The sequence below is a fragment of the Sinocyclocheilus rhinocerous genome, unplaced genomic scaffold, assembly GCF_001515625.1.
Source record: "Sinocyclocheilus rhinocerous isolate Xijiao unplaced genomic scaffold, SAMN03320098_v1.1 scaffold1563, whole genome shotgun sequence".
Lineage (NCBI taxonomy): Eukaryota > Metazoa > Chordata > Actinopteri > Cypriniformes > Cyprinidae > Sinocyclocheilus > Sinocyclocheilus rhinocerous.
In genome coordinates this window covers 305,213-316,741 of record NW_015656185.1, presented here as the reverse complement: position 1 = coordinate 316,741, position 11,529 = coordinate 305,213, and the positions used below count along the sequence as shown (strand labels likewise).

Here is an 11,529-nt window from a genome sequence, read left to right as displayed (position 1 = left end):
GGTTTGGATGGCAGGGAGGGAGCCTTAAGAGAAGATGTCTCCCCCATGGAGAGATAGCAGGCCAGCGTCTCTTCAACAGGTGGCATCTTCTCATAACCATTCTCACGCATCCCCTCGATGTTGGCATAACTAGTATGCTGGAATCTGTGGATGCGGGACGAGAATGGATTTTTCCAAACCTCCTCGATCTCCAAATGAAGATTTTTTTATTTTTTTTACTCAAGCCGGAGTGCAGTATAATGTGGTTATCTGAGAAGGACATGATATAAACCATCTGTCCAATAACTGCAGACAGATCCACACTATACATTTCCTATATAAACAAAAGGAAATTACTGATAGGGAGAAATTTCCCATCAGGTCCTTTCCATGTTCTCACCGCGACGCAACGCGCAGCATGCATTCAGCTCCTGTGGGAGCTAAACACGCTCCGCACAACCGCTAGATTACCTCGGAAATCAAGCGCGAATGAAAACTGCTGCCGCGAATGCATCGCTATTCCCGCGAGAGGCGAACACACTCATGCAAACGCTAGCTACAAACTCGGGTAAATGGTGAAATACTCACATCCCCCTCAGTAGTCCCGCGAATGCATCACAATGAGCACAAGCCGCCTCCTCGTGAAACGAGCGCATTCAATTCATGCTTATCCCTCACAAGAAATAAGCAATGAATGCAGAGCGCATCCAACTCCCTCGAGAGCTGAACGCGCTTGCTCTTCACCACACACATACACACAGCATGCGAGCCGTGTGAAACTGCAGGTATCGGAGCAAAGCCTGTGGCGAGAAACATGCACTCCTAGTCGTGTTTAGCTTAACGCTAACATAAACAAACGGTCGGTGAAGACGAAGAAGAGGCTGACGTGTTCTCCCAGCGCCCTTTTATACTGTGATCACGCAGGGTAATGACGTCATAGGCTGTCGCCGTCCAATGTTATTGTCGTTTTTAGATATATGCTTCAGACACAGGTCACACTGAAGGTGTTCCCCATAGCGACCCCTAGAGGACGCAGTTCGAAGTTCCCTTGAAAGGGAACTTAAGTATATCATTACATAAGTATACCATAAATACACCTGTCTGTGCTTGTTTTTTCTTCTTTTTACTGTTTTTTCACATTACTTAATGTTTTGTTGTTGTTGCTCTCACATGTGCAACTAACATAATGCAGTCCTGTCCACTGATGTGCAAATAGTATACCATGATATTATTATCTGATACATCACCATAGTACGGCCATAGTATTTTTAGTAAGTGCCATGAAAACATCCTGTAGAAAATAAAGGAATCAACATTCAAATTACTACCTTTCAAGTTAGAATGATGGAAGAAATGGATATTGTGTTTGTGTTGTTGAAGTGTTCACACTGTGGGTGGATGAGCAGCAGGGGAAGGTCATGGCTCTATTGTACTCTGCAGCACTGTGTGAAATACACCAGCGTTTCTGTCCATAACCTTGTTATTGGCATTTGCTTGGCTACTGAACGTTGCCCAGAGTTTTTGTACACTTTCTCGGCTGTTTGTGCACTTCAGGCTGTGATGTTGGATTGTATCAGGTGGTGTTATATGACCTTTATTGATAGATTTCTTGGCCACTGTTCTTAGATCTATCTTGCTATTATTCTGCCTGTCTTTCTAAAAGACCACATAAAGTTTTACTGCTTTTAGACCATATTGTTGTACTGTGGGAATAAATATGTAGTTTAGACATGGAACTAAGTTCAGCTTTTATTGAAATAAGATGATAATCCAAGAAGGAGATCAGCCAAATGAGTAATACAAATGAAACAGCACAGCCAGTAACACTAAAACAATAAGCAACAAAGAATGAACTGAAACACAGGGCTTTAAATACACAAAGAAAATTAGCAACTAAACAAGACTGAGGGGAACACAATCAAACACTATGGCAACAAACTCAAACACAGGAAGGGAAATGGAAACAATGAAAGCAAAATGCAAACTAAAAGTCCTTTTGAACATAGACTAAATGTGGTAAGAAATAAAGAAATTGTAAAGATTTTTTTGCATTGACATTACTTTCATGACCGTTAAAAATGTCAATTTATTCATTCATGACTCCTCTCAATTTTTTTGCATAATTTCAAATTTTTCATTCTCATTACTGCAGTGTGTATAACAGTACTTGTTACTGGATACTGATTGAGACTATTGATGACAGCATCTACTGTGTGTGGAATTGACATCTTTTTTTTCAATTAACTGCAGTTGCACCAAGTGTGATCATATAGCCTTAGATGTATTTGGCAGCATTTGTTAAGAATGATGCAGGTCCGGACACTGCACTGAGGTCAGTGATGAAAAGTGAAAGAGAAGAGCAAAATGTAAGTAATGCCTGTGTAATGTTTTGATTACATCAGACATTCAGAGACCGTAAAGCATGTACAAACTGGCCGACTCTTCTACTGTCAGTTTCTTTGAAAAGTCTGTATACTTCTGAGAATAAAATGTCTCTTTCTGGGCCTTCAGTGATATGATATATTCATAATGTAGAGCAACCCACAGTTCATTGGGTCAAATGATTGTCATTTTAAGATTATACTGTAACAACATTAATGTTTCTATTTATATACAGCTCATCATAACATAAATAACGTAATGCACTGTTTCAGCTGAGAGATGCACACACTGTACACCAGAGAAGTACATGGCAAGTTCAAGTTTTAAGACTCATGTATTACAGTGAAAAATAAAGTTAGGTGTTGTCTGCTTTTGAGCTAGAAGATTTGAATGAAGTTCAATTTACCAGCCATCAGTTTTTTATTTTTATTATTTCCCCCCACAATTAGTAATGTCCTTTACTAAAATTTTCAACCTCTCTCCGGCCCAGGCCATTGTCACTGGACCCATTTCAGTTCGTCTAAAAACCTAACGGGTCAGTTGAGGACGCCATCGCCTCAGCTCTCCACACTGCCCTGAATCGCCTGGATAAAAGCAACACTTACATCAGAATGCTATTCATTGATTTCAGTTCTGCTTTTAATACTGTGATTCCATCTAAGCTGATCTCCAAACTTACTGACCTTGGCATCAGCCCCTCTCTCTGCTACTGGACCTTGGACTTTCTCAAGAACAGACCACAGTCTGTTAGGATTAACAATCACAACTCCTCCATCCTCACCATGAATACTGGCGTACCACAGGGCTATGTTCTGAGCCCAATTCTCTACTCCCTCTTCGCTCACGACTGCATACCTTTACATGGCTCTAACTCCATAATCAAGTTTGCAGACGACACCACAGTTGTAGGCCTGATCAGCGGCGACAATGAAACTCTCTACAGGGAGGAGGTTCAGCACCTGGCAGTGGTGTGCCGACAATAATCTCGCACTCAACACTCAGAAGATCAAGGAACTGATTGTGGACCCCCGGCGGACTAGGAAAGACCACACACACACCCCCATGTGAGCATGTGACTAGTTTCAAATTCCTGGGTGTCCATATTGCCTATTCTTAAAGCAGTCTTGCTACTTCACAATGAACTTTTTTACTGTAATTTTAATTCAGTCATTTAGTACTTACAGTTCTCCTCTAAGTGTATGAATCTGCAAATTGTTAATTTTAACTAAATAAGATCATAAAAAATGCATGTTATTTTGATTTAGTGCTGTCTTGAATAAGCTATTTCACATAACAGATGTTTACATACAGTCCACTAGATAAAATAACTGAATTCATAAAAATGACCCCATTCAAAAGTTTACACACCCTTGACACATAATGCTGTGTGTCATAACCTGGATGATCCATGACTCTTTTTATGTTTTGTACTTGTTGTTCATGAGTCCCTCAGTTAAACAGTTAAAATGCCCATTGCACTGATATGGTCACTGAACTTATTTTTATATATTTACAAATACCTCGTTCTGAATAATGCACCAGCTGTGTTTTTCTGGAGGGCCGGAGCCCTGCAGCGCTTAGATTCAACCCTAATTAAACACACCTGATCCAACTAATAAAGTTCTTCAGGTTTATTTGAAAACTACATGTTATGTGTGTTGGAGCAGGGTTTGAACAAAACTCTGCAGGGCTCCGGCCCTCCAGGACTTGAGTTTGACACCCCTGATCTAATCTATTCTCATCTATTTGTGAAAGCTATGTAGCACTGCCTCTGTTAAAAGCTTTGAGAATTGTGTGTGTGTGTATAATTCATTCAATTCATATGTATACAATTTATATATAACTGAGTCACCATGGAAACTACAGAGCCAAGACACAGATCTAGATATAAAAGTGCCAGTATCTCTTAATATTGAGCTTGCAGTATTTACTTACTGCATGTGAAAGAGATGGGGGAATTGTTGCAAGCCAGGCTTGAACCCGCATCTCTAACCATGAATCACTATGGCATCAGATGCATTTGTACTAGCTGACATCTGTTTTAGCTTTAATATTTCTTTTGCTTGGTGAATATATTTGTGTAGAAGGTTGGAAAGGCGTTACCCAAGCCGAGTTTAAACTTTCAGTCTGAGTTTGGTGGATTATTCTTTCAACACTATCTTAATATGCTTGCATTAGGCAGCATGCGTTTCCACATTCTGAAAATGATGCATGTGTGCTTTGTTCCCTTAATCTCTCCATTCGCAAACATGGTAGAAAACAGCCCATTTGTCAAGCCATTACATGTGATTAGGAGTCTTTAGGGTAAACACATCACATAAACAAATAGCTGTTTTTCCTCTTGCTTACTTTCTACTGCTTTTGTGCTTTAATTTCTCTCTCTCTCTCTCTCTCTCTCTCTCTCTCTCTCCACATTAATTATTATGTGTGAAATGTTGCCTATTCTTAAAGCAGTCTTGCTACTTCACAATGAACTTTACTGTAATTTTACTGTAATTTTAATTCAGTCATTTAGTACTTACAGTTAGTTCTCCTCTAAGTCTATGAATATGCAAATATGCAAAATGTTAATTTTAACAAAATAAGAGGGGTCATAAAAAATGCATGTTATTTTGATTTAGTGCTGTCTAGAATAAGCTATTTCACATAACAGATGTTTACATGCACTCCACAAGATAAAATAACTGAATTTATAAAAATGAACCCATTCAAAAGTTTACACACCCATGACTCATAATGCTGTGTGTCATAACCTGGACGATCCATGACTCTTTTTATCTTCTGTACTAGTTGTTCATGAGTCCCTCAGTTAAACAGTTAACAGCTGTTCTTCAGAAAAATCCTCCAGCTCCTGCAAATTCTCAGGTTTTCCAGCATCTTCTGCATATTTGACCGCTTTCCAGCAGTGACTGTATGATTTTGAGATCCATCTTTTCACACTGAGCACAATTGAGGGACTCATGCACAATTATTACAAAAGGTTAACGCATACTGACGCAATATGATGCATTGAGAGCCGGACTTTTTGAATTGGATGATCAGGGTAAATTGTACTTATTTTGTCTTCTGGGAAACATATTATGTTGCTTCTGAAGAGCAGTATTAAATGAAAAAAAAAAAAAAAAGATATTTAAACAAAATAAGAAAAATGTACACATGTTGGAAAGTGGTCAGATATGCAGAAGAATCTGAAAAACCAAAGAATATGCAGTTGCTGGAGGAGTTTTCTGGAGAACAGCGGGAAGTTGAACTATTCATGGCAAACGAGGGACTCTCAAACAAATATAACAAAACATGAAAACAGTCGTGGATCATCCGGATAACGACACGCAGTGCTGCATTAAGATTCAACTTTTGAACAGGGTCATTTTTATAAATTCAGTAATTATTTTGACTTGTAGAGTATATTTAAATATATTTTATATGAAATGGTTTATTCTGGAAAGTATCCAGAAAATCCAGAAAAAAAGTAATCCAGAAAAGTAAAATGTGCCAAATTGGCTTGTGATTTATGCCGCTGTGGTGACGCCTGACAAGAAAGGGAGCAAGCCGAAAGAGAGAGCGAGATTATTCAGGAAAGTACTAAATAAAAAGTAACAATACATTTTTACTATCCATATTATTTAGAGAGAGTTGTTAACGTTTTGCATATTCTGCGAGGGGTATGTAAACTTATGAGCAGAACTGTAATTCTCTAAAATTAGGCACGCAAACATTTCATGTGGTGAGTTCATTGAATCCTCAAAATAATCTTAAACATCATAAAGGAAAAGAAAAAAAATGTAATTTATTATTTACTAAAATATCCCCCTCTGTTGCAGCTCTCAAATCACATCTTTCATTCTGTATGAGAAAACCAGTGCATTACATTTGGTTACAACACATGCAAGAACCAGTAGCTTGTGGCATCAGGCCTTGGCACTCTATTTTTCTCAATCTATATGCAGATTTGAATGATATTTCAGAGCTTGGCTCACAGCAAGATTTTCACTGTAAAAATTACACTTTTCTTTTAGTGGGCTGACTTCCTTTATAAGCATGACACAATGAGTTCCTAGTTTATAAATGCCTCAAACCCAAGCCATCTCCTCAAAGACCTACTAAACTATTTCTCCCACTTGAACGTGACTTGAGGCCAGATCACTTGAGTGGTTTGACTAGAACTGACTGAGGCGTTTTGGAAAGGCTTTTGAAGGACATCCTCCTCTGATGTTGTGGGGAAGATTCAAGATTCAAGATTTTTATTTGTCACATACATGGTTATATGTAGCTGTGAGCAATCCAAGCAGTCTGGATTGTTCCATCTGGTGATCAGCAGAGGTCAAGCAGATGGTAATGCTCCTCGGGGGAGAGACGGGGCTGGTTTCCTGAAACCCTGCGCTCTGCCATGGACATATATCCTGCGATACAAACACAGACGGGGGTTGTGCTTACTGCTAACCGTAAACTGGAAGTTGCATAATAGAACATTATAATATTACACTTTTGTTTTTGGCAGTGTCTGTGAAAATATCTTTAGGGTGAAGTGTGGGTATGTGTGTTTAACTTTCACCCATCCCAGTTTAATGTGTAGACTCAACTATAAGTAAGCCATTCTTAGGTTGACTTTCGGAAGAGTGTAAACACTGGCTCTGCGGTACTTTCTTAACATTTGTTTGTGTGGTCCAATATATCAGGTTCCTCAAGTTAGTGTAAGATTAGGGTGGGATTGCATGTTTGTCTGAAACAAAGGTGTATAACAGTTCGAGAGAGCTATCCATTATATCTGTAATATCGCTGGCAGTGTCGGACACCCCAGAGGTACAGAAAAAATACATATAAGGAGCAAATTGTGCATACAGTAGTAAATGGATTCTTTGCAGTTGTTATGAAATAATATTTGGCGTTATCCTTCTTCACTAACAATTTGTAATTAAACGTATTCTAATCGCTCTCAACATTTTATTCTAGGTTTTCATGTTGGGAGGGATTCATCCACCTCGGCCCTGGCAGGACTAAACCTTCCAACGTCTTTCTGGTAAGAACAGATTTAGCAGATTTATAGAAACCGAAATGAAAGTTTTCATTTAGCAAAAATAATAATAATAATAATAATAATTAAAGTTTATTTAATAATTAATAATTAATCAAATTTATCGAATAATCAACACTCACATAAAACTGATTTGTATATAAACATTTAATTTGCACATAAGGCAGTTTTAATATAAACTTTTAATGATAAAATTATATTTCTACTCCAAGTCATTGTTGATATATTAACATTTAAATAATGGCTGTAATAAAACTTGTTTTTCAAACATACATTACACAATGAAGACATCACTAACAGGCTAATTAAAAATATAATCAATGTGTAATATAGTTCCTTTATTTAGCAAAATATTCCTCTTTTTTTTTTCTAGCTGACTAAAGAACTATGGATATTGAATGACTTTCCTGAGGTAAATGCAACATTTTGTGACATATTTGTTAAAAGTTTTGGTTATTAATGTCTTTCCACAATTGAAACACTGACTGAGCGATTGCATGAAATATAATGCAATTCAGTAAGTTGTACTATTTCTTTCAGTATACCTTCTGATGTTCATTCATGTTCATTTCATGCTATAACTAGAAGAGGAAGATGATGATCGGTTCAAGTACATCAAAACGACTTTTATTGTTTGAATTACTTAATAAAAATGAATGAATTTGAAAACTGAGAATTTGTCTCATATGAAAGTAAACAAAGCACAAAGCTTATTGCGATTATTAGATGTAGGCTCACTACATATTTTGTGAAGTTTTGGTCACAAATTAACTGAAAACAGCACACACTAAAATAACTTGGTTCATCAAAATGAAGATTAAAAATGAGAAATCAATATTGTCAATCCAGCCCTAGCATTGACACAGCTGACATATTTACCTGTTGTAGTTTATCCATGTAAAATAGACACTGACAGTCATATCGTGCCATCAGAGATACACTAATTAAACATCACCAGTCCAGTCAACGATTTACGCATCCTAAACTTTACATTTAAGACTTGTGATAACGGCAAATGACAAAAGCTTGACTGCAGACAATTTAACAACAGCTGGACTGAGGTATTTCTTCATCTCCCTGTTGCTGGTGTTTTGCTGGTTTATGCTGGTCCTTTGCTGGTTTATGCTGGTTCTTTGCTGGTTTATGCTGGTCCTTTGCTGGTTTAAGCTGGTCCTTTGCTGGTTTATGCTGGTTCTTTGCTGGTTTATGCTGGTCCTTTGCTGGTTTAAGCTGGTCCTTTGCTGGTTTATGCTGGTTCTTTGCTGGTTTATGCTGGTCCTTTGCTGGTTTATGCTGGTTCTTTGCTGGTTTAAGCTGGTCCTTTGCTGGTTTAACCAGCAAAGGACCAGCTTAAACCAGCATCCCAGCGTCAAAACATACCTAACCAGCATATGCTGGTTTTTTACTTTATTGTTATGCTAAACCGAGAAAGCACCTGACCTCAGTGAATATGCAGTAGGCCTATAGAGGATATTTGCATGCATGATAGGTTTGTTCCGGCTGTGCAGCACAACACTTAGTCTTACATGAACCTAAAGTAAGTTACTTGCAGTAAAAGCTTTTTCCGAAGACTCCAATGATGTGGCTTGTTGAGGGGAGATGATATTTCTTTTTATGTCATCAGGCTTGTGATTATTTATTTATTTGTTTGTTTGGTGGATAATAAAACCAGTTAAAAATCCATTGAGGCAGAAACACTGGCCATATGTTGTAGAGAACATAATGTCATACAGACTTGGGTGTGGATTCTTTTGACTTTTGACTTACACTCTGCACACCTTAGCAACTGCATATTGCCGTAGCAACCACTCATCCAGAAAACATTGAAATGAGACTGTGATCGGGGCAAAGAGGAGGTCTCAGTGTATACCGATGTGGACTTATTCCACTCTTTTAAAACAACCCTGCAGAAAGGCAGTTTTCCTTTGGATACACACTGCTGTGACTGCATTGTTTATATGTAATATATTCCTACGACTGGGTTTAGTTTTCATATAGGCAGACTCTCTTTTTTCACATAGGCAGCGTTTGTCTGCAGTGACATTAGAAAACATGTAATTTGATCAGCTCAGAGAGGATATGCTAACAAAGTCAGGCAGTTTATTCTTTTATCAGACACATTCTTCTCATGAAAACACCATCTGCTGTCCTCGTTCACGTCGCTGTTGCCATGTCAATGGGTCTATATTTAATAAAATAATTTAATCCTCGCTACCAAATTAACTAATTGCTCATGACATCCCATGATCCTCAGCTGTTCAGATACACCTGTGTTTCTACTCAAGAGTTGAGTCAGGTGCTCTGTCTGAGATCCTTTTGTTTTTGTAGCAGATACTATGGTACTAACAATAATAGCATGGTAATGCCATTTTTTCACATATACGATATCAAGGTATTCTTTGAAGAAATTTGAAGTACAATGAAATATGTTTATGGTGAGAAATTAACAGCCATCACCAGCCAAATGCAGTATTTATTTGCAGTGGTGGGTACACTGAGAAAAAAAATGGAGTAGGATTTTCTTTAAAACAATTTTCACTCATTGCTCATTGCTTCATTTCATTGCTAGTAAATATCACACATAATTACAAAGAAATGGCAAATAACACATTAAATTGTACATGAAATTTTGAAGTAGACAAATCGAAATAGTATTTTCTTGTAAAACATGCTACAATCATCTTTGATTTATTTACTTTGATAAATATTTTTACAGTGTAATTTTCCTTTGGTTGGCAACCTGTTTCAAGCTGACTTTTGACAAGAAATGCTGTGTTGTTCATTAACAACAGCATATCACTGGTTACATGTGTGTCTGGTTCACTTCAAACATGCATCATGAGTTAAAAACTGCCACAGGTCCATCATTTTGTGTAGTTTGTGAAGATCTTCCTTCACCAACCTCTGGTATTGCTATTTGAACATGGTATAATTTAGCACCATAGAGTAGGCTATATATCAAACTAATATGGTGTCACGGTTAGACTTGTGCCGGTATTCGGTAATGCGATATATCACGGTAATGAATATGCACGATATTGTTATCGTGGGCACTTCTAAATACCGTGAATAATTATATATTACAAATTATTCAGAATTTTGAATGCATTTTAAGAATACTTTTCCCAACAAACTGGTCAAAATGCACAACACCGCAGTATGCTGAGTGAAAGACGCATGCGCACTCTGACGTAAACAAGCGCGGACGAGAAGCACATGGCGGAACATGTGAGAGACGCTCTGGATGAAAGCCCTCGTGGTACCATCACAGAGAGGCTCAAAATCACTTTCCAGAACATTCTCGTTCACCGTTCCTGGCTGGTGGAACGATCTCCCCACCCCTATCCGGAATGCTGAATCCCTGACCATTTTCAAGCGACAGCTGAAAACTCATCTCTTTCGAAGCTACTTGACTTCATCATCATAAAAAAAAATTTCTATCTCTTTATCTATTCCTTCTCTTTCTAGCGTGTACTTATTTGAACAATGTCTAAAAACTTGGTATTACAAGCACTTCCTGTATCTGTTTGCCTCTTTTAAGAAGAATCGCTTTATGTATCCCCCAATTGTAAGTCGCTTTGGATAAAAGTGTCTGCTAAATGTCTAAATGTAAATGTAAATGTAATGAAAATTTGATACCGGCATATTCCTAGTCACGGTAGGCCTGGGCGATAAAACGGTATCGATATTTATCGACGGTACACCTTCTTCGAACAGCACGTGCTCTGAGTGATGCAGACAGCACACAAAAACATGAACACATGCTGAATTGAGTGCTGTGCCTGCCTGTGATGAGGAGATTGTAAAATAAAAAAATTTATATTAGTCGAATTTAAAATAAACATTTGCATTTGAATGCAAAAATAGTACAATCAAATATTAGGTGTGCGTCAGGGAGCATCAACAGTGACGCGCGAGATGCGGTGATGATGATGTAAGTGACGTTGTAGTTTAATGTTTTGTTAGTCTAGCCCACGAGACGCGCAGTTGCTGTGTTATGCCTTCAAAATATTATAGAAATATAGAAGCTCAATACGGATAAGTTCTTGATTAGGTTAAAACCAAAACCAAGCCATTCACACAGAAATCATATTCAGTGCATTTTTTAGACGGACAAATATGACTGCTGCACTCGC

The 11,529-nt window shown here is 37.8% G+C and overlaps 1 protein-coding gene across 1 annotated transcript in view; it reads left to right on the top strand.

Moving 5' to 3' along the window:
• Positions 1 to 11,529, top strand: part of LOC107719848 (thyroid hormone receptor beta-like) — a 157,696-nt gene that overhangs the window by 69,616 nt on the left and 76,551 nt on the right. The window contains exons 2-3 of the mRNA XM_016527387.1: positions 7,312 to 7,378; positions 7,767 to 7,805. The gene's annotated coding sequence lies outside the window, so the exon portion shown is untranslated. The remainder of the gene's footprint in view (positions 1 to 7,311; positions 7,379 to 7,766; positions 7,806 to 11,529) is intronic.